We start from the raw sequence: 22,525 nt of genomic DNA on the forward strand, positions 1-22,525 counted from the left end.
ATGCAGTTTATGATGAATAATATCAAGAAGTTTAACACTCAAACGTTATTATTAGGTATGTTGGATACAGTGTGTTGTTGATTTTGGACAGACAGACACGAGAGACTGTTTTTTGGAGATGGAAATAACAGCAGTCTTTACAGCTGGCTGTTGTTAGCAGACTGCAGCTCTTAGTTTTGAGCAGCTTGAGTCAACTGGTATTTCAAGGCTTTTTTTTTTCTTTCATTTTTGCTAACAGCTGCCTGCTGAAAAATTATGCCATGAGAGCAGAAAGCGTAATTTTTTTCATATTGTAATTTCATACACTATTATTTTTAATATATCAAATATAGCCGCTTTATATGCCAAACACTTTTCTTAAAGCTTGACAGAGCGGCCTATCCTAGCTGCAGTTGCTAACGTATGATTGGACAATCGCAGTTCAGGGCAGTTAAACGAACGGTCAATTCCAGCTGGAGGCATTCATGACTATGTATTACAAAACTAATACTGATAGGAAAGTACATCAGTCTGTCTTTGCTTCATATCCACACAGAAATCCCAGAGGACTTGTGCTCTCCAGAGGAAATGAGGGGTTTGAGATCCCTCCACTGATAAAGCAGCGAACCTGTCAGTGGATGTTTACACAGCGGCACGTTTTTTTGCTGCTTCCCAGCGCTGTCGACCATCCAGAACTTCCAATTTAAGCCCTTTTTCCTCTTCTGCAGTTTATTAGAAGAGCGTTAGATAAACAGTTCCTTCTTTTCGTTCTCGGAGAAATCAATGAAGTCATTCATTACCGGTCGACGTGTTTCGGCTCAGTATTAATTCCTTGTCAAACATCTTGGCATGTGATTTCATATTCACATGAGTAGTTACCAGCACTGGGGTTGAAATTTACTGATGTGTTCTTATTTTAATCTCTTTAAATCTGTCTGGAAGAGGGGAGGTTTTCAGAGCAACGTAGGCCAAGAAGAAAAATGTGTGAAGACTTCATTTGAGAGAAATAAAGTAGAGCTGAAGATACTATTTGTGTTAATAGCCAAAGTAATTCTTACTTTTTGAGTTTTATGTCAGATGAATATTAATACATGATACAGATGTGTTAAAACTTTTATAATAGCTATATACCAGCCAATAACAGACAAATATTATCTCCACAGATATGTTAGATTTGATGCAGCTTGATTTACTTGAAAGTTGATTTTTGGTTTCCATAGTTAATTCTGATGATGACACTGGGAAAGGCCATAAAAACACAAGTACATAAACAAGAAAAATGTCTTTTGTGGGCAAATGGAGCAAAGTGAGTAGTATAGTGAGTAACTGTTCTAAGTAACGTTGTGTATAAGTGGTCACAAAAATGCCTGTAACTCAGGTGCTGATGTTGATCAAGTGATGTAACTTGGAATACTTATCAAAGGATGTGCTTCCAACTGTTCCATGCATGTCACTGCACTGTGCTACGTTCAAGTATAAAAGGAACAATCTCCACCCTGGTGTGCCATGTTGCTATTGCTCCAAAAAACATTTATCTGAAAGCTCAATAAGTACAATACAGCCACCAAAAACAGCCATGAGTAGCTTTAGTTTGAAGATAACAGTGTCAGCAAGCTTGATATCATGTATGATCTCTCTGTGGGCTTCAAAGGCTCTTAGTTGCTGTGATTTCTGACCAAGCCCAAGTGGTCTAGGAAAATGAGGAAACAGCTAATGTCATAGGGTGATGGTGGCACTGGCTTAGTTGAGAGCTTTCTGGGTTTTCAGGGGGTTTGAACACCGGCCTGTTTGGGCTATGAAACCAGGTGTGCTGTGATTGCCGCACTGGTTTAGGGGGGGAGAATTCCTAAAGGAGGATCCAGGGGTGAAAGAGGGTGCGGCTGGGGGTACAAAGGTGTTGGAATAGCATGTAGGCGAGCCTACAGACAGACGAAGCTGACGGCTTGTCCGCAGACAAGAGAGACTGCAGTCGAGTCCATGAGAGAGGAGAGTCATTGTGGTCTCATTTGCTACAGGCACTCCTTCTAATTAGTCTTCTGTCAGTCCATTTGAAAATGATTCAATCTTTAATTGGATATTAGGCCTCAAAAAGTGGTCTGGGGGCATGTCTGTTTGATTGACAGGCCTGTGGTACAGTCAGATTTCTGCTATCGCTGGATGGCTGTAGTAGCCTCGGGTTCCTTGTCAGATCGAGTTAGATTCACCGCACACTCTTTTCCAGCTCGTCCAAATATGGTCACTTCTGGCTCCAAAATAGCAAGATGCCGATGGCTTCAGAATGGCACAAACCAACAGTGGCCGTGACCATTGGTTGGTTGATCGAGGCAAAGGGAGACAAGATACAAACAGACTGAAACTGCCCTTAACTGGATCCCATACTGGACTCTTTTATCACTCTGGCATTTTATCCTCTTTAGTGCAATTCTATCCCTCTTTTAACTATTTTATTTTATCCTGTAGTATTTATTTAAAACTTTTTTGCTACCTGGAAGTTTAACTTGATACCTCTCCATGCTGTTTTGGGTCAGCACAACTCCCCAGTAGAAAACGATAAGATATTTCCTTTAAAAGTCACACTCCACACCCATAACACTTACATAAGAAGAACAGGGAAAAAAACATAAAGAGGAAAGACAGACTGGACACTGGAGGTGCAAGGAGCTGTATTTGGAAAAACGACAAAAAGTGAACTTAAAGTGGTGACCACGAGTGGCTGTGACCAACTCACCAGGAAACTCCTCCTCATCTTACTTTGGCCGTGCTCCACCTCTGGTTGTAACACTGACTTAGATTCTCACCTTAAGATTGTGTGTGTTCACATGTACGTAACATGATAAGAGACACAGATGGAAATGTTTCTGCTCTCCATCAGCTTCAATAAGAACAGAGACCCGGTACAGTACTGTACAACTGGGACTGAGACACACACACACACACACACACACACACACACACACACACACACACACACACACACACACACACACACACACACACACACACACAGTACTGTAGTTATTGATTTAGTAATGCCAGAAGCCTTTACTCTGCAAACAGAAACTGTACGCATTATGAAATGTATCCAGAGTACTCATGTGACCTGGAAGCAGATATAGGGAATATAGGGAGATGATTTTAAAATGTTGAATTAGAATCATTTTCACAGTGGAAGCTCAGATATAATTACTTGGATTACATTATAAAAACAGCAATTTAAAAAGGTCATGGCTTATAAATACAGCCATTCAGACAAAAGGGGGATTTATTAAATAGTAAAGGCCGTTACGCATTGGGGTACTGATGAAACAATAGAAATATTTTGTATTAAAACTATTCACACTAGCAGTGATGACAATGTGTGACAGTTGTTTTAAAAAAGGGTTAAAACAATATTTGAATAGATCTTTAGTGATGAAGATCTCGACCTCCTCATTTGAAAAAAGAAGAGGAGATTTTGGTGCGTTGGCCAACTAAAATAAAAGCTGTCATTAGTGGTGTTAAAATTCATAATAATCAACTTCTTTCCCTCCAAAACAGTCACCTTTTTGTCGTATAATATTTGTGTTCTGCGTGAAAATAAACATGACAAAACAGTTTGAAAATAATATTGCTGTGCAGATTAATTGTACGAAAACAACACCTCCAGTGTGTAAATACCTTAGTAGACAAACACAGACAAGTACATGTTGGCATTCACTTTTCACAAACACACACACACACACACACACACACACACACACACACACACACACACACACACACACACACACACACACACACACACACACACACACACACACACACCTGAGTATTAGATCCCCAACAGTGAGACAGCATGTTAAAGCGCTTAAATTCCTCGCTCATGCCCCTGGGTGTACACCGAGGAATCTACGGCCCATCCAATAACAGAGCGTATTTGTACCAGTCCTGACCACTGAGGGCTGCTTTTCACATTACTAAATACTGTACATTCCTCCAAATGGTAAACACATCCCCATCCCTTCCATGCACACATACACACACACACACACACACACACACACACACACACACACACACACACACACACACACACACACACACACACACACACACACACACACACAAGCTAAAACACTGCTGTGTTCATGTGTGCTGGTGGGCAGCACATAAATCTGGTGAGTCACAGATAGACGATGTTACAACTGGAGCAGTGAGTGTGAAAATGAGTGTGTGCCAGCATGCGTGTGTGTGTCATTAACGTACCTGCAGATCGAGGGAGGGAACAGCTGGAACCCGGAAGCAACATCTGGCAGTCGCATCGAACACACACCTACTGTCTCTGCCTGTGTGTGTGTGTGTGTGTGTGTGTGTGTGTGTGTGTGTGCGTGCGTGCGTGCGTGCGTGCGTGCGTGCGTGTGTGTGTGTCTTTTTGTGTTTAACGTGTGTGTGGAGGGGTTGTATGAACCATCAGGATGACCCCAGTGTTAACCTCTGACACCCTTCGAACCCTCTCGCCTCACAAGTGCGAGACCCCCTGAGGTCTATGGGGTTAAAGTCATATCTGGCCTCCGTGTCTGATGCCGTTATCAGCTGGAGTGTGTTTGGTTTCTGCTGGGAATGAGAGGCTGCTCCTGGCAGCTGCAGGGTTCAACCCAGGAGGAAATAGTTGTGCTTAAATACCATGAAGATTAGGATACCACATTCTGTTACAGAAGCCTGGGAGATCAAATAGTTCTCTGTCTCTAATAAGACCTAATCAGAGTAATCTTGCACAGCAGTTTGCAGCAGTGTTTTATTCTAAAACCACTGTTTTTAAGTGTGGAAAGAAAAGTTGTGTATGGAGATTCCTAACCCCAAGTTCACAAGTTGTGACGCATTTTGCTGATGTTTACAAAAATGATAGAGGCTATTGAAGTTCAATCTTTGTTAAAAAATTAAGCTGATATATTGTAACTTTAGTCATGTATCGTTTTTGCATTTCCTGCATTGTCTTACCCTCATGCCAGCTATCTAAAATTGTTAACCTCTGTGGCTTCTAGACGCTGGCCATGTTACTGTTGCTTAGCGTTCTTATAACCTAACCACTTGAACAAAAGGCATACAGTAATCATGACTTCCCATGTTGGAACCACGAGCTCAAAAGTTCTATTGGAACGCAATAATAGAAAAAGCAGCCTTTTCAATTCACAACTTCTTCATTGGTCTTCAGTGGTTGGTTTGCTTGCCCATTTTAGTGTTCAAACTGGGGACAAAGGTATTAGCAGAAACAAGCTGAAAGGCTAGTTTTGTTTTGTTGTTGTACGAAAGCAGGATTTTATGTAGACGTGGTGTAGGTCATCTGAGCCATTGTAAAAAAGTCACACTTTTCAGTCAATCGATTATCCAACCAGGTTGCTGTTTTTGCAGAGGTATCATGGGAAATAAATCCATCTCCGTCTATCACATGCTGCTTCACACAGTTGAGCTCTCTTACTGCACATCACGTCACTGCACATTCAACTGCTCCATGAAAACAACACCGCATCCATTCAGTCTTTATCAGTACATCAACAGTCAGGGGAACACATGGCTTTCCTCACAGTGCCAGGTTCTCTTGATCATATTTCCCTCTCTGTATCTCTGTCTCTCTCCCTAAAGCCAGAACAAGAAAGGTTCTATGTGCTACAAAAAAAAAAATAGTTCTTTAGTCCTTTTGCACGACAGCCTTTGGTATTATAAAGATTCTTTTTGGGTAGGTCAACAGAATGTGTATTTGTTTTTGCCTTTTTTCAAAAGCAGTTTATCGTAGCTCCATATAGAATCACAAAACCAAAGAGACGTCCTTTCTCAGAGAAATGTTTTCGACCTACAGGCCGACTGTTTTTACCTCTAGGTTGACTATAAAGCCCGACTTTCATACGGTTCCGGAGCCTATGGGCTGAAGGTGGATGACCATACTGTTTGCCACCCTACTACCTATTATTTTTGAACACCATGTGTGCACGGGTGCTTTTTCAGGGCGCATGACTTTTGAATGAATGTTTTGGTTGGTTTTGGTTGAGAGTTTGTGTGTGAGAGGTGGAGAATGTGTGTTTGCTTTGTGCGGTTTTCCTCCCACTGTGGAGGGCTTGCCTCAGCCTCCTTCATCATCGTTCCAGCAGGAAAGGAAGGTAACAGAGAGGGAGAGAGAGAGAGCAATTTATGGAGAAATCCTATTTAATAAAGTGAGACCTTCTGGCAGTCATGTTGCCGAAACTATCTAATTTCTGTCGCACTGATAGGATAACTTCTACTTTGTACACTCGCAAAAGTACAGTCATCTGATAGATGCTAGCTGTACGCAGTTCACATAGACCTTATAAAGATGGAAGACACGTCACCACTTCTTCCCACTAAAGCTAAAATATTGTGGAAACATTATGCAACCAGAGTCTGTGCAGTGGAACTCCTTAGTTAGAAACATGGATCCAAGGGCACCATGTAGTCCAGATGACACATGGCTTGCACTGTTGTTGATGCTTGCTGCATGCTTCTTATCTTTTAGGTAAAAACAATTAGTAACTACTTGTGGATACATATCTACATTTTTTTCCACCATAGATTGGTTGTGGTCTTCACTTGTTTGCTATACTATTGAACACAAATTTAACTCCACCAGATCCTTTAGAATAGTGGTAAGAACAGGATAAAACGGTCCTCTATGGCCACTTTGTTTGGAGCAGTTGTCAATCACAATGACTTACAACCTTTTTATGGAATCAAATATCCAATCAATAACAAATTCATAAAACAAAAATTAACACTTGAAAAAACATCAATGTGATAAGAAGTACTCATCAAAGGAATGATGAAAATACAGGCTAACACCCATTTTTCCAGGTACATTATATTTTAAGGCCATCTTACCAGTGACCTCGTGCTGTTTTCTTTTCCTGGGAAACCTACAGTAATTTTCACGGATTGGATTTGTAAAATCATCATACAAGGATCCATAATGTTTTGTATGCTTATCTGACATTTCCCAAGTGTCCAGAACATCTATAAAGCATGATATAAACGCACAATCCATACACTACATAAAATTTCAACCTAAATGTCTCTGCAACCTGGCAACCCACAACCTGATTGAAACGGTGTGTGCGCAACTGTGCACTAACATATAGCCATAAGGGGCTGTGTTTCAGTTACAATGTCATACTACTGAATGCAGTAATGTAACCCCTGCCTCAACAGCATCGGCCGCGAGCTGCCATCGTCTTTCAACTTTGACGAATTTACTCGCTCACTATTCGTCAACTCTGCCCTTTGCCCCTCACCCCAATTAAAGAAGTGTCCCTATAAACCATACTTTGAACCAACATGCATAAAAGCGGGACCTCCCTAAGTGGAATGCAGCCATCATTAATACACCTGTGTTTTCCCTACAGTGACAAGGTAAAATGTCTGCAGTGAAAAAGGTCTGTTCTGAATGTAAATGATGGCAGCAGATGTGGCTTCTCATCATACTATCCGTAAATCTGACATTGTATGATTTTAGCTTAAGTGCTCCTATATTATTGTTTGGGAGCAAATATTAAATAGTAAAACCCATGAAAACCTTTTGTGCAAATGTTTTTTTTGGCTGAAACACATTACAACACACGTCACCATGAACCTTCTTTTGACAGTGTTTCAGCCTTGAATTTGAAGATTGGTGAGTGAGAACGAGAGCTAGGTGAGCTCAAAGCAGTGTTAGGGGGTCACTGAGTTGACAGTCCCATTCTCAGCAGGTGGGATAGAGGCCTGGTGTGTTTGTGTTTGAGTGTTCGGGGTCTGGGAGGTCAGTGGGTGGCTGCCTGGATTCCTTCATGTTAGTATTTAGCTGCGCTGCTGCTGCAGACCCTGTGTTTTTAACCGTGACAGCTGATAATCTCTCATCCCAACAACCTGACTGACAGGCTGACTCACTGGAAATAGAGGTGTTTGTGAATATGCGTGTGTGTGCATGTGAAATGTTGTCCTTCATACGTACATGCTTGAACTTGAAGTGTGCAAGCTGACACAGCAAAGTCCTCGTAATTAGCTTGGGGATATATTCGCTTTTCCGTCAGGAGAGAGCTGAGGATAAGACACATGATCTGTGTGAGCTAGTGTCAACAGTATAAACACACAGAACAGATGCAGGAAACATTCTTGCTCTATAATAACTGATGATGAGTGAAAAGTGAAACTTTAAGGAAGCCGCAACTTTGATGCACATCAAGTTTCTCGGGATCATTTCATCTAAACCATTATTCTTCCCCAAACCTAAGGAGCTTTTGGGCATAAACCTAACCAGACCTTAACCACAGCATTGTCATACCATACAATATAATTATTTTTAACAGTTATTATAACAGTTCTGGAAATAATAACAATGTCTTAACTTAAGGTCGTGGTCATTTCACATTATTTCTGAGGTCAGGTTGGCCAGAAAAGACAACATATGAGCTATAGCAGTTATACAGTTATAAATAATGGGTTGCCAAACCTTAACTGTACACTAAAATATTCAAATTATCAGTCAGTGTTGTCTTAGTAATAATTTATAATTATATAAAAGAGAAATATTTTGTAGAACTTGTTAATAAAATGCAATTTGAGTAATGCCTTATAATGACATTAAATAAATAAAACCCTTAAATTTGACCTCAAATAGAAAAAAATAATGCTAAATAAAGCATAAATTAGGCATAATCTCTTGGTGAGGGACTGTCAAAGTGTTTCCCCATTTTACAAAAACTTTCAAACTGCAAAATGTCCAAAAAGGCATCTCTTTATCCAACTTATTAATTTATCTGTTTATTATTACCTGAATCAAAATCAAAATACTTAAATTTAATAATCATTTACAGGTCAGGTAAAGTTTGGAGAGCTAACTGCCAGGAAGATGCCAGTGCAAAGTTAGTCCCAACAGCTTTCTGAGTTGATTTTACTGCACCGTTTCGATCCATCTGCTCAATTTTGTTCCTGAGATTTCATATCTTTTCCTTAAATACAGACTTGTTGAAGAGGAAGAAATGAGCTTGAAGAGCTAATGCTCAGTTAGCAAGCATGTAAGCACAGTTGCTAATTAGTCCCCTCTCATTCTCTTGTGACGTCACCGTTTGGTTTGTGAACGGTCGTTATGAAGCCTCGAGTTCAGAATTTGGCCGGCGCCATCTTGCTAGTTTGGAGCAGTTTGGAACCGGTAGTGACCATATTTGGACGAGCTGGGGGGAAGCGAGTGGTGGATCTGACTAACCTAATAGGAAACCCGGCGATACTACGTCCCACCCACTGATAGCCACAACCTGACTGCACCACAGGCCTTGTCAATCAAACACACACACTCCCAAAAACACAGCTTTTTGAATCTTATTTTATAATTAATGAAGGGATTATTTTCAGATGGACAACCAGACCACTAATAAGAAGGACCAACTTTAACTAGCATCACCGAGATTACTCGTGGAGACATTTTATTGACTGAGAATTTTATGATTAGTTGAATGGGAGTCAATGGCGCCAGAGAGTTTCTGGAGCCAACTTCTAGTGGCACCTGGTGGTATTGCAGCTTAAGCCACTTTCCGCATCAGCCTTATTTTTTAGAGCTAGAAGCTACGTCCACTTTTACATACAGTTTATGGGTGCGACACAGCTAGTAGATTATGATGGCTTCCCCCATGCAGGACTCAACATTATTGATTAACTTGAGCATAATTACTGATCTTCACAAGTGATCAACACTGATTGAGAAACACCTGACATTATATTGAGACATCATTCATGTTTCAGACAACATCTGAATTCCCGAGTGAAATTAAAAACACTCTGATGCTTCTGTATGTAGGTCAGTTCCTCCTTCACAGTCGGACGCTGGATTCCAGCTCTTTGCCCACAATACTGGATTTGATGTCTTTCTGTGCTTGTTCAGCATACAACTTAATGACAGCCTAAGTGTAGATGTATGTTCCTCTCCCACAGTGGCTCTGTTGCCGGGCCTCTACATGACGTGCCTGAGTGAGTGGCATGAGTGGGGTGACTGAGTTCAGTGTGTGTGTGTGCGTGTCTGTGTGTGTGTGTGTGTGTGTGAGAGAGAGAGAACGAGAGAGAGGCAGGGAGTTAGAGATACACAGGACAACCTGGGTCGGCTGACCACAGAGGAATTCTCCCTGCAGGCCTCAAGGCCCACAGCTGATCGCAGCACATGGTAATTAGTTTACCTCAGTGTACACACACACACACACACACACACACACACACACACACACACACACACACACACGACCACACTTTTACAAAGCAAAAACACTTCTTTTACACACAGAACTTTTATAGACTTTCCTGAAAGCCTTCAGACGCTGTGTGTCCTCGGGGGAACATGACGGCGCAGTCGTAGGAGAGCAGGACTTTGTCACACACATGACACAGCGTTGAAGTGGGTCAGGCGGTATTTGCAAAGCGTAGTGTTTGTTTTAAACCAGGTGGGTGGACTCACCCAAAACCAGGACCGTCCATGGAGGACAGTTGTTGTCATGCACTATCAAATTTAGCAAAGTACACAAAGCCGAGGACAAGAACATCAACATTTTATTCTGGTCTTGTCAGGGCGGGAAAACATCTAAAATGATATTTTGAATACTGTGGGACACAAATATTTCCCCAATGAAGCTCACAGCTTTAACAGTAAAATAAAAATACAACTATTTTCTTATGCTGTGCTCATGTATCTTTACAACGTTTACTGCTGGGACTATTTTAGGCAAACTTTCCATTTGTCTCACACATTCACTCTCCTCTGCTGCACATATGGCTTGTTATGTATATGTGCAGCTTGTGTTGTAACTAGTAATGTGCAGTATTGACCATCATATGACCGGATCACTGCACTGTAAAAACACGAGCTCCACACACACACACACACACACACACACACACACACACACACACACACACACACACACAGAAACATCACACCACCTCCTTCTCTCTTGACTTTGCAGGCCACACCCACTGTCGACATGACAACCCATGACAGGTCTGAGTTGCAGCCACCTTGACTGCCCCTCCTCTGCTCTCTGTGTGCTAATTGATCATGAGACCATGGAAACACAGAAGAGGCAGAGAGGGAGATACATGTGAAGGAAGAAACTGATGTGAACAGTCCACCATTGAGTTGATTTAGCTTTATTAAATCACTCTTGACGTCTTTGTGTCAATTACTACAAACTCCAGGAAACAAGGAGCTCAGATTTTTGGGGAGTGGCACAGTTGTGTGTGTCTGATTGTATTTTTTGTGTGCTGAAGATTTCTGAGGAAGCTTTATGAATTTAAATCAGATTTTTGTTGAAATTGAATAATGATATTTTAGACCTGTTGCTTTTTAAGCCTGTTTTTCGTTACTCCAAAGCAACAGACAACAATATAAACAGTCATCAGTTCCCTCTTGGGATTCCCTTGTGGTCTCACTGTATGCTCCATGTTATGATGTGTACAATATGTAGACTACAGTCAGCCTATAGTTCAGGCGGTCATATGAACGCTGCTATCAATCCCACCTATACAGTCTGCAGGACCCTCTGGCTGGAGCATCCTGTGATGAATCTTTGACGCATGTCACGTTACAAAACACACCACTGGATCTATGTGCTCAGAAAACACCTCACACAGTGTGAATGTACTGTGCACTGTTCAAAATTAGAGTAAAAGCTAAAAACAATAATACAACACAAAAAAAACTATTTTTGCGAACTTGGTTTTATTTGTTGTGGGTTGGAGATCATGAAGGCCTCCATCGTAATGGAGATAAATAGAATTGTTTGTGGTGCTCACAGTCTTTTTTATTTGAACTTGTCTTTCCAGTAAAAAGTCCCTTTCTCTGCCATGGATTATGTACGGAACAAATCTCAAATTTCGTGTTGGAATGTTTAAAAGAACTGATTCAGTAATGACCTATTTTTCACCGAAAGCGCTTTAATTTTTGTATTGATAAAAATAAGCTGAACTATTGTTAAGACCTCAAACAGTAAATGAACAATTGCTGTTGTAATGGGGAATCAGACACTGTAGCTTCGGATTAGTTATAGTTTCCTCTCTAATATCTCGTTGAAAAGCAGACTGAGTCATTTGACCTGCCATTAAGAAGCAATTTACATTCAGTCACATGAGGTTCTAGAAAGAAATTTGTTTATGAACTAAACTCACATACAAAAACAACTTGAGCAAACTATGAATGCAGACAGACACCGAACATTAACTGATGTTGCAAATATTACATCATGAAGGGATAGCACTATTTCTATCCTCAGTCATCCTCTCCATATTTGCTGAAGAGAAATCAATGTATTAATGTTATAATCCATGTAAAACCAGCATTTTAGCGAGCAAGTGATAAGAATGATCTTCTGAATGAGTCACTGCTTTTCAGTGGAAAGATTAGGTAGTCACTAATGCTAATACTTGGTGAGCAGGACAAACAGCGTCTGTAAGTCTGGGAGTGACAATGTACATGGACACGTTTAAAGGACATTTTTCCATTAACCTATTGACAAAAACTAACAAAAGTTAAATGACTAAAATCTGACTAAAACTGATACCGTTTTGCTCAAAAGCCCAAAAAGTAAATCAGCATCAGGTTCCAAAATGAACTCGACAAAACACTGTCAGCTGTCATGGGGACTATTTCTTTTGTCAGGAAGTAGTTCTATTTTCTGGTGATTCATTTTATAAGGAGCCAAAATTCTTGCATCACCTTCATTGGCTGCTGTTCTGCAGGCATTAGCATTTCTTTTATTAGAGTTTTTGGAAAGGAGAAGAAAAAAATAAATGTTCTTGGGTTCACTGTCGATAGATAGATTAGCTTTCACGATAACCCTTGTGATCATGACATTTACTCACGCCAAAGACATATAGTGTAAAATGAACCATACAACATGCATTATTCCAAATGTTTTTTACAGATCTCAAAACCTTAAAACCTTTCATGGCTACAACACCATTAGAGCTAAGTTTCTTATTTTATAATGTGAGTGAACTAACCCTTTAAATGTCACTGTACCCACCACCAGTAAGGTTGAGGTTTTGTTTTTAATTTTAAAAGATATGCAGTCGAATGAATCACCAAATGACTATTTTTCAATATAAGGTTTAATGTTGTGTTTGTGCTGACGACATACAACTTAATTGGTTTAAAGATAATCACTCAAATCTGACACACTTGTTCATTTTCTCTACAAGTGTGACAAACAGCTACACACTGATCTTCATTAGAACTTGATAAACAAAGTTTGTCTCTAAGAATGTGTCCTCATTGTAAGTTCACCTCCTCTGAATCACACAAACAGCCAACCTCACACAGACAGACATATTAAGTTCATGACACCACCTTGCAGTCTGGACACTCACATTACACACATTACACTCATTAAAGTGGGTGTCTCCTTTTATTTTGCCCCTCAAACGTAGCTACTATGCCTTGTCTGATAGACGACTAATAGAGTCACATTGTGCTCATCTGTTGTATGTGTGATTGTCAGTCCAGACTGTTGATCCACCATGGACCACTGTACCGCTCACTGTGACCCTCAGCGTGACCCCAGGTGACCCCTGGAAGCACACAGGAAGTGTGAATGTGAACAGTGTGAAAAAAATTATTGAATCTCAGGGGTCACTTGAGGTGAGTGTGTTTCTCATTGTGTGTGTGTGTGTGTGTGTGTGTGTGTGTGTGTGTAGTAGTAGTAGTAGTGTCATATGATACAATTTCTCAGCGCTATTCGCAATATGACTACCAATGTTTTTTAAAATCACAGTACTAATTTTAACTCAGTTTGTTTCAACCATGTTTTAAGGCATCGTAGCATCATGTGAATTTTTAAGTATTTACTCGTTTGTTTATACATTTATCGCTGTTTCCTTAACCCTCTATGCCTCTATGTCCATTTTATTGTTATGACCTACTTTTATTTCATCATTGACCTATAGACCAGCATTTTCTTAAGTTAAACCATGTAACTATGTCACATTTACATACATTCAATTTGCATGTGAAACTAGGCAGGCACAGAAAGTAGGGTTTAACCCTCGAAGCGCTGACTCATATTATCCCATTGGGGAACTGGCCCGTGTCATGCTTTTGCAGCTCTGCTGAGAATCACTCTTTTATCTCTCTTCTCAGAAGATTCTGGATGGATTTATTTGAAACAGTATTCAGATTAGAGTGAAACTGAAAAGGGCTCTTTTGATATAAAGCTGTTTGCGTCTTATCTATCCCCCTTCTGAACATGCTCTCTGACTCAGACTCTGGCTTCTCTCTCATTCATGCCTGCACACAACAATGCATAGTGATTCTTCTCATCCCAGCAGATGGCTTCTTCATGTTTTTGGGGTAATTGAAAACATTCTCTGTTATCCTTTTGCAGATTGAGGAGACAAAGCTATAAAGATAATACCAGAGCTTTGTGGGTTTCTCATTGAATATAATTTGTGATAATACTGATAATTAAAATAACACAGGATATTAATATACTCTTGGGGCTAGCCATATGTACTCCCTTACAGTGTATGAATGCATGCAAATATTCACTTGTGGAGCCAAAACGTGATATACGGTGTCACATTAGTGACAATAGTATGATTGCCTTAGGTTTGGGCACCAAAAACCATGTGGTTAGATTTCGAAAATGATCACCTCTTTGGGTTAAATGTAACATAGTTGCAATGTGGTTTGGTTTCGGCACCAAAACTAGTTGGGTTAAGAAATGATCATGTTTTCGGTTACAAGAAGAATTATACATAGGGGACATTATTAATGTCACATAAGGTACTTAACATACTTTATGTAAGTTAAGCATGTAACTTAAAAGAAGTCATTTAGACTTTTGCTTTCTCACATTAAAAGACCGGCCTTCCAGGTGAGTCCCAAACATCCCCCTATGTGGACTTTATCATTCTTAGTAGGCCTGGGTATGAGTACGGGCTGGTCACACGTGTGTACATATTATGCCTAGGTGAAGCAAAACATGACACTGACATGGTATCCTCCAGTGGACTGACGAGTGCATTACATGCTTTTGTGTGATGCCGGGCTGATATATATGTCTCCGCCTTGAGGTACTTGTAGTTTTTATATTACTTTGTACTTTACCTCAGCATATTTCAGACCAAAATGTTCTTCCTTTTACTCCACTAAATATATAAATTACAATATTTTGTATAAAAAAAACATGTGATTAGCTTATTATTTAGCCAACAAAACAGACACATCTACAATGCTAAAAAGTAGTGTTAAAAAAGTTGCAAAGTCAGTGAACTGTCTCACTAATGTCAGTTATGCAAGACAATATCAATATAAGCAAAACCCCTTTTGAAATGAGCAAATGTGGCTGTATATGAATTCAGCTTATCTTTTATAACAAAAGCAGGTGGCCTACTTGTAATTTTTGTCACTATAAATTTACCCTACTATATATATTTTTTTTAAATACTAATTTTTACTCTACCACATTAATACTACAACTAGCTTCTAGTCCTTTTGAAGGTTATGATTTTACATACAAAACATATGATTAGCTTGATTTAGCTGATGAAATCTTTGCTCAGTAGCAGCTACAGTGACTACTAGAGACAATTACAGAATAATCTTATATGTAAATGCAAAAGTGTTAGCGTTACCTTAGCATGTGGCATTAAAGTACCATGCCTCTGCAGCTACAGAGGCCCATGAAAGCCCTGGGGGAGTGGAATAAAAGGTGTATCTGTTTGTAGTCAGTCCAGTCATAACCCATAATACAGTGTGAGGAACATCTCTGGCCCGGAGGGGGTAAGAGGTTATGAGCCAATATTCCGGCTAATACTATTTAATATGGTGGGCAGCTGTCTGACTGGATGTCTTTCTGTCTGTCTGTTAGTGTCTAATATTGCATCTTTTTCTTTTTTATAAATCTGCTGCTGCATACCTGCTGTGACTTGTTTATGGAAACACAATCCTCCCCGATGTGATTGCTTCCTCGCCTCAGGCCTTAGTCATGCCTGACTCACTTTAAGAGCCGTACCCGCGGACAAACAGACTTTCATGCTCCATGTAACGCTTTGTACATGTGTACTGGGAAAGTTTTACTCATTCTTAATTGTTTGTGAATGTGCACAGTTTTCCAGTTTGCAAAAAAAAAAAAAGGTTTGGAGAAGTGTTTTTTGTGTCGCTTCAAGACAGATTCATCAGTAATATGTGGCTTCAGTGTTTGGTGTTGCTGCAGTCTGAACACAGCTTAGCACACTAGAGCTGCATTGCATTTAAACAAACAAAAGTTACATTTAAGCTAGGTTAATGAGTACTGTCGACCAACAATTTGAAGTAAAATGCATCTGCAGCTGTTAACCTGATGTCGGTATGGCATGACACATAGACACACCTTGTACTAGTCCTGTGATGTTAAGCTCAGTCCAGTTTGTAGGTCACCTGATAAGAGCAGTGACAGTAGATAAGCTCTTATCCAACAAATATCATTCAATGGTGTTAAGGGGACTAATTTCTAACCATCAATCACTGTATTTCTGCTTAACGTTAGCCAACACTGGTAGTTATATCATCGTTTTTCACCCTGTTAAACTCTTAGCAGGTGATCTGAGCTGTTACGAGCTGACAGCTTGTTTCTGAACCTCTACAGTGTAATTAGAGGTGACCCGGGCTGGTGCAACTTCAGTTTGGCGGGTCAGTTACAATCCAGAGTCCAGGGTTAATGTGAGAAGAAATGAAGACCTAGTTTGGATTTTTAACCTAAAAAAAGATTACACTGTGATGTAGGTCGTAGCTCAGCACTTCTACAGCAAGTCACATGCACATAAAAGCTCTCTGCAGCTCAGCAGGCGGGAGTGCACAGACGTGCACGCAGAAATTTTGGTTAAAATCTAACCGAGGAACCTTTGCAATGTCAGTTTACATCTGTCACATTATTGTAACGTGTAAAGAGACACACAGAGAAGAGACACGCATCGAAGATCACAGTCAGTGATGCTGTAAGCTGCCATCAGGTAATTTAAATATACATTAATGTAAAGTTTTAGTGGGTCTAACTTTGCATTGTGTTGTGTTGTGTAGTAGACGAAGGCCCACACTAGTTTTCCAACACCTGCAACTTCCTTTTATTGCTAATTCAGCATGACAACATCACACTTCTGAGAACTGTGTCACAGATTGGTTATCTGAAACAAGGAAGATGAGCAAAAAAAGAAAAAAGAAAAAGTAATCACATTTAATGAACTATTAAAGTATACATTTTGAGGAGTCAGAAACATGAACAGGGCTGTTGAATGGGGTCATGGATAGCAAACCTAACCTGATTTAACCTCACCAAGCCAGCCCTTTGTGCTGCAGCACTGCCAGCCGATCCAGTATTCATCACCATCTGTGGTCTGCTGCCACTGCAGGACCCGGCTGCAGTTAATATGTAGGTGCTGGAGAGATGCATGTATATGGGATGGATGAGGATAGAGTGCGGGGGCAGGAGGGACACCAGTGGAATAATCTGGGTTGGAAAAAGTGAATTAGTTTATTAAATAAACTGCTGGTTTTTAGACAGCAGTACCTGATCATGTAACGAACGGCTCGACACTGCAGTTAGAAAAAGATATAGATAAAATTAATAAAAGGTGGAACATTTTCTTTGGTAAAAAACATAAATGCTGAGGGAAAGAAAGGGAGTGACATCAATGGAGATAAACATTTCACACCTGTTTGTCACCCAGACATGGCTGACTCCGACCATGTATGTGTATGTGAGTGTGTGACTGGGAACAAGTGACTGACAGGCCACAAACAGGCTAACCAAACATACAGCTGAAGTTGTGTGTGATGGTGGGGGGTGTCTGTCCCTCTCTACGTGAGTACTTGTGTTTGGCTGTGGTATGTGAATGCGTGTGTGTGTGTGTGTGTGTGTGTGTGTGTGTGTGTGCGTAGCGTCCCACTGACAACAGGGTCCTGGCTGTGATGTGGACGGCTGGAGGTGCTGACAGGCTGGTGTTTTCATGGTCCTCCTGGGGGGTGTCGGAGCAGGTCGGGGCACAACCCCCCCCTCCCCCGTGGCGGCCCGGGCCCATCGGTTAAATATACAACCCTCACCTCTTTACCACTTAACCCCTGACAGTATTTGGGAGGTATGGGTTTCATAGTTTTGCACTGGAGCAGAATATATTTTTGTTGTTGAATATCTGTAAGTTTAAAGCTGCAGTTATCAATAATATCATATTACCAAAAGATTAAATGACTTCCTGCCTTGGACCAAACAGCTAAGACAACGTTAGGTAGCTAGTGCGGCTACTTTTAGCAGCTAAAGTATATACCTACCTACCTAAAGAACCAAATAGTTTCCTCAGGAGCTAGTGGAGACCAAAACCAGAGCAAACAATGGGATGGCTGAAAGAGGATTTTGTAGTAATTTGAAATTTAAAATAGTTTGAAGTCAGTTATATTCTTGTGTGCAACTTCTACATGTGTGATGAAGAAACTTGGAGCCCTCAATGTACATACAGTAATAATGGACTTTGCAGTGAATTAGGAAACATACAAAAATACAGCAGCAGTGATCATTTGTTTGATGTAGTTTGCTACAGTGCATCTGGAAAGTATTCACAGTGCTTCACTTTTTCCACATTTTGTTGTTACAGCCTTATTCCAAAATGGATTCAATTATTTTTTTCCCCTCAAAATTCTACACACAATACCCCATAATGACAAAGTGAAAAAAGTTGGTTTAAAATTTTTGCAAATCTATTAAAAGTAAAGAACGAAAATATAACACGTACATAAGTATTCACAGCCTTTGCTCAATACTTTGTTGAAGCACCTTTGGCAGCAATTGCAGCCTCAAGTCTTTTTGAGTATGATGCTACAAGCTTGGCACCTATTTTTGGGCAGTTTCTCCCATTCTTCTTTGCAGGACCTCTCAAGCTCCATCAGGCTGGATGGGGAGTGTCGGTGCACAGCCATTTTCACATCTCTCCAGAGATGTGGAATCAGGTTCACGTCTGGGCTCTGGCTGGGCCACTCAAGAACATTCACAGAGTTGTCCCGAAGCCATTTCTTTGTTATCTTGGCTGTGTGCTTCAGGTCGTTGTCCTGTTGGAAGATGAACCTTCGCCCCAGTCTGAGGTCCAGAGCGCTCTGGAGCAGGTTTTCATCACTTACTCTGCCACAAATTGAGGGGTTTACAAACTATCTGGCCTCGATACTAGACATTCCCATCCCCCAGTGTTATTATTTCTGCAATTATATTTCCATAATTCTGGGTATTGGTTTTGTAGGTTATGATGGAGATCTCGGAGTGCAGGGACATCAGTAAGAACAATCTGAAGGGACAGGAAACATTGCAAAATTGGTCAAAGTTGAATCAGGACGCTGGCCTGATGTGTACAACAGAGACACTGGGCAGTAATTTTAATTAGTTTGACTGACCTGGGGTTTTGTTTTTAATCTGTCTGACCTATTTTAACAATGTCTCCACATTCAAAGGTATCAGCAATGTGGCAAGTAAAGTCTTATAACTGATGGGTATCTAGAAAAATAACGGCTAACAGTTATTTCCCTTTTGCCAAATTTTGTGTGTTTTTGTTCAGCCAACACGTGCACCAGGTTAGTTAAAGGCTTGGCTGGTTATGATTTTGGATTGCACTGACAAATTAACTAGTATGTTGTTTATAAGAAACACAAATGTATTACGGAGGACTGGACACTGTGTTCAAAGATGAAACCCAATTCACTCCCATGTATGTTCTTTTGGCAAAGTATAAAACACATCTGCAATATTTCTGCAGGCTTCCATGTTTTCAGTCAGATAGAACAAGATTATTAGCATCCTTCTCCTGTCAAGCTGGTATGGCACATGTGTGTCCAAAACTTCTGGTGGCTGACTTCCTGTGGGCTTCCTGTACACATGAATAAGATAATTAGACTGAATGATTTGGTCTCTGTTGGTTGGAGTTTGAGAAATCTATTTACTGTTTGACAGTTGCTCCTTCTCCAGTGTTTGTGTAAGGAGACAATGCTTTTTGGGGTAGTGTATGTGGCTCCACCGGTGGATTGCTCCCTCCAGGTGGGGACGGAGTGCCTGCCCCAAGCGAAGGAGTTCAAGTATCTCGGGGTCTTGTTCATGAGTGAGGGTAGGATGGAGCGGGAGATCGACAGGCGGATCGGTGTGGCCTTAGCAGCAAAACAGGCGCTGCACCGGACCGTGTTGGGGAAGAGGGAGCTGAGCTGGAAGGCAAAGCTTTTGATTTACCGGTCGATCTACGTTCCGACCCTAACCTATGGTCACGAGCTCTGGGTCGTGACCAAAAGAATGAGATCGCGGCTACAATCGGCTTAAACTAGTTTCCTCCGTAAGGTGGCTAGGCTCAGCCTTAGAGATAGGGTAAGGAGCTCAGACATCAGGAAGGACCTCGGAGTAGAGCCACTACTCCTTCGCATCGAAAGGAGTCAGTTGAGGTGGTTTGGGCAACTGATCAGGATGCCTCGTGGGCACCTCCCACTGGAGGTTTTTCCTGGGCACGCCCAACTGGCAGGAGACCCCGGGAAGACCCAGAACATGCTGGAGGGATTATATATCCCAGCTGGCCTGGGGACGCCTCGGGATCCCCCAGGATGAGCTGGAAAATGTTGCGGGGGAATGGGAAGTCTGGGCCAAGTTGCTTGGCCTGCTGCCACTGCGACCTGATCCCAGATAAGCAAAAGAAGATGGATGGATGGATGGATGGATGGATGGTAATGTCTGTTGTTAGAAGTTTTAGAAATGCATTTAGACCACTATGCCAATATCACTGCACAGTCCTGTGCCTTCCTGGAAGGTTGATAATTACCTATTGACTAATTTAAAGGTTAATTCTGCTATATTTCAACCTGGCGTACTTCCCATGAATTCTGGCTATTTAAAGTGATTCATGTAAAGGTCAGGCTTGGTTGGCAAGCTGTGGGGAGCTTGTAGCCTAGCTCTGCCTGATTATTGCCCACAGCTTTAGTCTTTGCTGTGATTACAGTCTGGAAACCCTGTTTACATGAAGGTTTGTTCAGTCACTATAAATGACTAACCAATCAGCGACTGGTAGGGGTGGCTAAGTGCAATGACGTTAAACTATGCAGTGGTGGCGGTGGCAGGGTTTTAGTGCACAACATAAATGGTCAATGTGATGGTCAATGCCGATTGGTTAAAGGCTGCTCCAGTTGTTTTAAAATTAATCCGAGGTCATCGTTCATTAGGATGCAAAATCCGGAAACAATCTGCTCAGACCCGTACAGTATAAAAAAACAATGTGATTTTGGTAATACAGGACGAGGGAGATTGAGCTTTTTGACGCAAAATATACAATTTCACTGCTACTATTTGTTTTCTGTAACCTCTATAATGGAGGTGGAGAGTGTTACGTTAGCATAGAGCAACCAAAGTACATTGAGGGGAAGTCTTTTAAGGTTGGGCTGCTTTGTGTAATATCTTCTGCCATTTTTAACATTTTGAAATCTCCAGGTAAGCTTCACATGAATGATCTCACAGCTGGGAGCAGTTTATTACTCTGCAGTTTTCACAGATTGTTCAGAAAATCTTCCCACACCACCCATAAAGGATTTCTCCGCCCAAGCACCTGAAATACAACTGCAGTTTGTGGAAAATCTCACCAAAAAGGCAGCAGCAAGATGGATGAATAATCACTGAGCTTAGTTTTAATAAAAACTTCTAAATCTGCAAACTATAAATCTGTCCAACATTTAGCATCCACATTTGTGCTATTGTCATGCCAGCTATCCTACCCTGTGAACCTGGATGTATGTTAGCCTTTGTCCGGTCTGTCATGTTTATGTTTCGCTGAAGGTTGTTAGACATTGTAAATGTCAAAGTCATTTCCACCTTTACTGTGAAGGCTTCGAGGGGATAAAAGGAAACGCGAGCCGTATTGATGGATGTACAGACGCCTTCTGTGAGGAGAAGAAGAGGTTTTATTTTTCTCATGGAAAAAAAACAATCTACCCAGATGTGAAGCGACATTTACAGGGGAGAAGTTGGACATCTGATCGCAGTGGTAGCCTGACTGACCTGTATGTGTGTGTGTGTGTGTGTGTGTGTGTGTGTGTGTGTGTGTGTGTGTGTGTGTGTGTGTGATCGTACGAACTGTGAGGGCCAACAGGCTTTCCATATCTGTCATATCCTGTTATGGGAAGAACACACACAAATGTATTAATTGACACACACACACACACACACATACAATAAATCTCAACGTGTGCATGACAGTGTAATTTTATAGCTTTATCTGCACTTTTTGCCAAAATATCATCTCATTTTCAGCATTTCCAGGCACTAATTTATCTTTTTATTGTTTTGTTTTTTTCCATTCTTATTCATATGCTGAGGTGATATAAAGTGCAGTTCTTTTAATTTATAGCTGGCGTATCATACAGAGGTAAATTTGCTTGTTGGATACCGGTCAAAATTTGGATTATTCCTGTAAGTGGGCTGTCATCGCATGCTGTCATCCACAATGCCCTGGAGTCAGCGACGGAGAGGAAGGGTGGAAAAAGAGAAACGAGGCTGAGGACAGATGTTGAGAA

This window comes from Embiotoca jacksoni, unplaced genomic scaffold, assembly GCF_022577435.1.
Source record: "Embiotoca jacksoni isolate LCO1_2020_lvr unplaced genomic scaffold, fEmbJac1.0.p SCAF_12, whole genome shotgun sequence".
Lineage (NCBI taxonomy): Eukaryota > Metazoa > Chordata > Actinopteri > Embiotocidae > Embiotoca > Embiotoca jacksoni.